This window comes from Solanum dulcamara, chromosome 4 (assembly GCF_947179165.1).
Source record: "Solanum dulcamara chromosome 4, daSolDulc1.2, whole genome shotgun sequence".
Classification (NCBI taxonomy): domain Eukaryota; kingdom Viridiplantae; phylum Streptophyta; class Magnoliopsida; order Solanales; family Solanaceae; genus Solanum; species Solanum dulcamara.
In genome coordinates this window covers 46943577-46951051 of record NC_077240.1, presented here as the reverse complement: position 1 = coordinate 46951051, position 7475 = coordinate 46943577, and the positions used below count along the sequence as shown (strand labels likewise).

The following is a 7475-nucleotide window of genomic DNA, read 5'->3' as shown; positions in this document are numbered from 1 at the left end:
TTAAGTTGTATGACATGAGTACTAGTACTTGGACTAAATTATGTACTATCTATCGAGAAAACTAAGCACCCTATAGTTGTACTAGGGTTTCTTACAAGGGCAACTTAAAGTATGGATGATCTAACAGAGGGTGTGGACATGGTGCAGTATGTTAAATATGTTAATAAAATCATTTGCACATGAATAGTTGAAAATAAACAGAGGATGACATGGGTACACCCTAAAAGGAGGGAAGTGGATAAGAGGAGTACAAGCATAAGGGAAAATCAACTGAAGCTATCATATGTAAATGGAAAGGCTTAAACTTCAAACGAGATCCCATAAGGAATGGATGGATCTCGAGGCCAGCAATAAACAGATAGAAGCCGCGGTATCTAAGACCGTATGAGAAACCATTGGTGGAAACCTTAAGGGATGGATACGATCATACCAGCACTAATGCATCGGATCCCATCAGAACTCCAAAGTTAAGCGTGCTTGGGCGAGAGTAGTACTAGGATGGGTGACCCCTTGGGAAGTGAAAGAAGAAATGAAACACAAGTATCCGTACCTATTTCCTATGTCTACAAGTAATCCTAACCTTTGGAACTCTGATATTGATTGCTCGATAAAAGTATATGTTATGGCAATGGGAAAGAGGAAATCTCCATATAGTTGGTATAAGATCCGGAGGAAGGTTTTGGTTCATATTCGAGGACGAATATTCTAAAGGGGGGAAGGATGTTATACCCCGTACTTTTGTACCTTGGAATGCTTCTTAAACTTCTTAAGTTTTTAGGAAGTCTCTTAAGTTTCTTAGAAGTCATCATGTGAGTCGGATAATCTATAACGCTATCAAATAATCCTAAGAAAAGGAGAATGAGATACTCCATAAGAGAGAAGATTGGAAATAGGGTTATAAGGATTTGAAACTAGTTGGGGGGGAATAACAAGTTGTGGGACCCGAATTACTTGCGTAAACTACCAACTTGGATGTTTTGTGTACTTAAGATACTTGAATACACGTCGAGCTTAAGTAGCAAGGAATACATAGGCTCTTGAAGTGAGACGAGATTACAAACCCACGGAAGAGAAATAAGGAGATGACGCACCTATGTGAAACAAGTAGGTGATTCACTTACATGGACTAAGTAGGTTAGTCACCTACTTGGACAAAGTAGGTGACTCACCTTCTTAGGGTGGACCCCACGCTGCCACATGGTAGCATATGAGTGGGCACATGGATGAGGTGCCGCCCTAGGGGGGATTCCACATGTCACCCCTAGGTGATGCCATATGTCACATCTTAAGGACACATATATATACATGTTGTGATGACTATTAAGTCATTTTCATCCAAAAATCAGCAGTGAAGAAGAGAAAAAAACATGAGAAAGGAGGGAAGACAACCACAGATTTGACCAATTTGAGGTAAGCCTCCGAATATCATTCCGTGAATTAATTATTGAAGGTATCCCACGGCTACATGATGGTGTTTAACAGCATAAAATTACTATTTTGGGCAGCGAAGAAGGGACGCGAACAGCCCGTCAATTTTCTGCATGTTAAGAGAACTTCTAAGGCAAGTTTTAGCGAGTTCTAGCAAGGTATGGCTTGGCTCTCTTCTCCCACGTTTTGGTAATTTTTTGGACATTTTATGAAGGTATAAATATGGATTGGAAACATGAAAATATACATGTTATGACTAAAGAACGTGCAGGTCATGTAGGGGCTGGATTGATGTGATTTTAACGGGTTAAAGTTTCGCTAGAGTCGTTGTTATTATGGTGTTGTGTAGGGCATTTTTTTGTAGTATTGCAGGATGTAACATGAATAAAAGTAACTATATATTCTGCTGGTTTCATCCACATGACACCCCGGTTCGTGTGGTTAAAGTTTTTACGAAATAGAGATTAAAAACCCTATTTTGGTATAGTAGTTTTAAGCGAGTTGTTTGGAGTTTGTGTTGTGTAATATTGAAGTGGTTTACTTGTATATATGCTTCTGATTGTTATTGTTGGTTGGATGCTAAGTTTTTGAGGTTAAAACGGAAGTTTGGATAGGGCAAGTTATAGGGGAGATGCTGCCTGATTTCCGCTAACTTGGAAACTAGTAATGAACTAGTCTAAGGGAATGGATATTTTATTACGCTTTGATGCGAGTATATAATTCCAGAAGTTCCATTTTAATGTAATCCATAATGAATTTCAAAAGGTACTTGATATGATTCTTGTCTTGATTTTGAACGATAGCTTATTTTAAATATTCCATTGAGCCCTATAGTATATTTTGAAATATGAAAACGATTTCAGAAAGACAATTTTGACATAGACATCATGACATCTGAAATACATGCACTATGATTATCGCTCAATTTCTCCTATATGACTTGGTATCGGAGTTACGCTATCGAGTCTCTAGAAAGGTTTTGTATTTTATATTGTATTTAGTTTCTCACTATTCCACTCGTGGATGCCTCAATGCTTCTTTCATTGAGCCTGGGCCAGGATTTTTTTATCATGTGTACTTTTTTGCATTGTTCGTCGTGCCCCGACATGAGGGGGCAGGTATGACCTATACATGGGATTTGTGGAGATATGATGTGCCATGTACATATATGATATGATATGATATGACCATCTGATATGATATGATTTGTTAGGGAGATATTTCCTACTCTGAAGTTATGATATGCTGTGGCACCAGTGATGGGGCGGCGACCCCGATTTGTCCATCGAGTCCCACAATAGGGCCGGATATGGCATATGTTTTCTGCATACATTATCTGTGATTATGAAAAGCATTTTGGTATTCTGGATATTTTGCTCATTTTTGCACCTTCTATTCTGGTAATGGCTTTACTTATTATAGTTCATGCTTTACATACTCGTTATATTATCCGTACTGACCCCCTTTCTTCGGGGGATGCATTACATGCCCGTAGGTACAAATGCTCGATTTGTTGATCTGCTCGCCTAGGACATCCACCCTGTTGGTTGGTAGTGCTTCTTTTTCCGGAGCCCTAGTTTGGTTCTAACTTTTCTATTGTACATTTGTACATGTTGGTTAAGGGTACGATGGGGCCTTGTCCCATTATATGCCTAGACTATCATTCTGTAGAGGTCTGTAGACTTGTGATGTGGGTTATGTATATAGGTTTTGGGCTTTGTGTTCCGTGATGTCCTTAATGACCCTCTTGTGCTATATTTGTTCTCATGTGCTCTCTAGTGATCCCTTTTTGACTCCTATTTTTGTCTATTCTACTAACACGCTAAGTGGGGCTAAGGGTACGTATGGGTGCCCAACTCGGAAACCAGTCATGGCCTACAGAGTTGGGTCGTTAAATAAACTGAGAACGACCACCTCCATCGGACCTCAAATAAGAGTAGTCACCACTATTTGTTTGTGCCTTCTTAGTCTCTTTAGCACTCTCTTTCAGCTTTTCCTCCTCAATTTATTGAGCATGAGTCATCAACCTCAATATATCCATTTTCTTAATCAATATGGAGGTTCTGCATTCTTTGACCACCATTTTCGAAACACCTGAAAAGAATTTAGTCATCTGAGCTATAGAGTTGGCTACCATTGTCAGAGCATACTTTGACAATTGAGTAAACTTCAAAGAGTATTCTTTCACACTCATATTACCTTGCCTTAGGTTTTGAACTCTTGAACTTTATCTTCCCTCATCTCAAGGGGAATGAATCGATCAAGGAACGCTTCTTTAAACTTGTTTCTCTTCCTTCTATTGAGTAAACCACACTTGAGAAACCCCTTTCAATTGTTAAGCAACCAAGTTTGCATTTTCAACCAGAGTCACCCACATTATGTACACAATCATTTGAATCCCCTCAACAAACTCTTGTGGATCTTCATCCACTTTCAAACCATGGAACTCCAGAGGATTCATCCTTGTGAAGTCTAGGACCCTTTTCGTCGGCGTACCCACGTTTGGGTTCATGGGAGCTATAACCTTTTGATTAGCTTTTATCGTCATAGCTTGGACCAACACTTAGAAAAAAGTCCTAAATTCGATATGTGAGACTTTCTTGACCAAAGGATCAATCGGAGCTTGTTGAGATTTTTTCTCATCATCCACACTAACATTCCTTCTAAATAGAGCTCTTCTTGGAGGCATGATTCTGAAATGCATAATACATGAGTTAGAAGGAAACCTTATAAAGTTTAACTCTATCGCACGATGAAGAGTATGAAAGCAGGGAAGTCTTTGTTAAAAGCCTTGTAGCCTCTAATTCATATATGTGGCGCGATTTACACTCATGAACAAGATTCTACTTAACATGGCTTGTCACACACCCTAAGATTCTTAAAGTTGATTCTCTGAATCTCAAATTTGTCACGACCCAAGACTATCCTCTAGACATGACATGGTGAATAAAATCCTGAAAGACTCTAAATGAACTACTTGAATAGCATGAATTTAATATAACAACATAACTTAAATAAAGAGATAAGAGAAATATAAATCTCAAACAACCAATCTCAAAATGAAATAAAAATCAGAGTACAAGACCATAATGTGAAAATCTACGTCTGACATAAGTCTTAACTATAGAGATGTTGCTAGGATGAACCCTATCTCACAAAATAATCTGAAAACTAGAAAGTAAGTCTGAATGACATAAATCATAAAGTGGCCTTGTCCTCGAATTATGAGGACTCACCAAGTTTGGACAAGCGGATCAGAAGTCTGTGTTAACCGCAAGCTGGATATGAGCACTAAAACCTATATTATAAAACAATATAGGCACAAGAAATGTATGTCATCAATACTTAGAATGTACTAAGTAAGGGAAAAGATGCATAAGTATAACATGGAAACATAATAAGATTTAAAACAGGATAATACTTGACCAAGTAAAAATATGACATAATCTGATAAGCTGAGTTTGTAAAACATAATGCAAGGTCAATGTAATATTTTGAAAATCATAAATTATTGTAGGAGATACCATTGATTGACATAAACCATGTAAGCTATAACATGGAGTACGGTTTACTTCTCCCACACCGAAAAGAGAGTATCCTATTTGCCAAGGTAAGGATGATAGTCTTAAGGTTAGGTGGAACCACTAGCTAATGTCCATTTGGGACAATCCTATGGAGGTACGTAGTTGTGGGACTTGGATAATCACCACTAGTCCAACTCAGTGCTAAGTAAACTCCCAATTGAAAAGATGCATAATCATATCATATTCATATTCTTAGTCTTTGAAATAGTAAGAATTTAGTAATAGCAAATTATTCATACAGACGCATTATCATAAGAATAGCTCCTTTAAAATATCATGATTTCATAACATAATTAATTCATAAAAGACACTTAATCAAAAGTATTTAAATCATGATAATCTTTCATAATGAGAATACTTCAATCGAGAGCAACCTAATTTCATAAAATCATGTTGACACTTTATTCAAAAGTATCCTTGAATCATAATCTCTTCAATTTATAATATATGCATATCATCAAAGCTTGATTTCATATCAAAATCACTTGTATAGTATGAGTTCAAGTAAATATTGTTGAAAACATGTAATTTTGATCAAATCATGCTTAATAAGATCAATAATAATTGAAAAACTTGATATAAATTGAACCCATAACAAAATCATGAAACCCTATAATTTGGGTTGTAGCAACTACAGACCTCAAGAAGTCACAACCCAAACGGATAACTGGAGACGTTAGTCGAGCGACCTTGAAAAAGTTAGCCGATTGAAGACTCATCAAATGAAATACATCCATATGTCACCAAATATGCAACACCATGCACTGACATTGCATGAAGCACTCGCATCTCATGGAAAAGCTCGATATGAAAAAGATTAAGAAGGCGAAGATGAAATGAACGATCTCGATCCATGGAAATTGGAAGTTTCATATACTTGTTCTTCAATTTAGCTATGTTTTAATGTAGCTTAGTTAAATAGGACTAGTGTAGGTTTTCTTCTTGTATTGACATGGAAGGGGAGAGTCTCCTTCATTTACGTTTTTCTTAGTTTTATTGTATCGAGAGGAGTCCTCTCATAGGTTTATCGCTTTTCATCTACCAATGGAGATGAGCTGGGCGATCTTAGTAGGTCGGCTGACTTATGAACCATCTTAAGTTCGGAGGTAAGGTTTATGTCCCCCTCCGTGTATTTTTATTATTTTTATTATTTTTATTTATGTTAAGGCTTGGGGGTGCTGCTCAACCCCTGCTGTGCACGAGAGGTGGGAGCCTCGTGTAGGGTCTGTTCCCAAAAAAAATAATAATAATAATTTGGGTAAGAATCATAAAAGATAAATTGAGATTTATTTGGACTCAATGGTTGAAGAGGAACCCATTGATGAATTTCCCACATACCTTGATGTAATCCTAGCTTGAAATCTTGAAAGGAGACTTAGAGCTTGAAGAACCCTAGAATCCCCTTGAGACAAAATTTGGGGTTTTGAGAGTTTGAGGATGAATGGGGAGGGTTTGAGTCTTACAGTTAGTTATAGGTCCTCAAAATAGTCTAGAAGCGACGTAGTATAGGAACTAAAAGAATGGAAAAAAACTGAATCACCCTTGAGAAAATAACTGACGTTAGCTTCTACAGGAGGCTTCGACAAACTATATAAACTTTAATGGCCCGTAGAAGGTCATCCATAGAAAGTGACTTGAAAGACTGAGTTTCTGAACTTTGGTCCACGACCCCTCACGATCCGTAGAACGTTGTATGATCCATACAACTCGTTCGTAAAACCCAACTTACTAAACATCCCATATTTCTTAATATCAACTCTATGGACTCTTCTACGATCCAAACTCTATCCATATATTGACCAATTTGGATTTGATTTCTTATTTTCCTATTGAGTTGAAACTCCATCGCATTGCATGCATTCCTAGTCATTTCCTACCTTTTTGAATACTCATTTGTGTTAACATTTTGTAATTGATACTCATGATTGATAAATTTTGTGTTCCCTAATTGTCCCCCATTTTTATATACTTGTTTGAGAATATATCGTGCTAGTCTGTATTAAGCTTATAAATTAATTTGAGTGTAATTCTTTATGTAGGTCCTTATGGTTTGACCCCGACCTTATACGTTGGGTATTTTTTTGTATATAACCGCGTATGCCTTAATTATGAGGCATAGTGGAGTGATATCATTTCCTCTGCTATTGAGAATGAAACAACCTCAATTTGGTTGTTTCTCGGGAGATATTAACGATATTATAAGCTAGACACACCCCCAAAAAAGTTGCAACTGCAACTGCTTGATAATCAGTAATGTACATAGAATTGTTATGTCTCAATTGCATCAAAGTGTTTTATTTTTCAAGATCAAGAGAAACCAAGTGATTTCCTTGAATCCATCTATCCGGCATAAGTTGAAGATATACCTGGAACAGACAAAAACACAAACCAGAGTAATATGGAAAATAATTATTGCTTGATGAATTTTTACTAAATAGTAATTTCTAAACCACACTCTTGGAT

At 37.0% G+C, this 7475-nt stretch overlaps 1 pseudogene; it reads left to right on the top strand.

The window, feature by feature from the left end:
• The first annotated feature begins 416 nt into the window (after nt 1-416).
• LOC129888083 (5S ribosomal RNA) lies at nt 417-538 on the top strand (annotated as a pseudogene).
• Nucleotides 539-7475: the final 6937 nt, after the last annotated feature.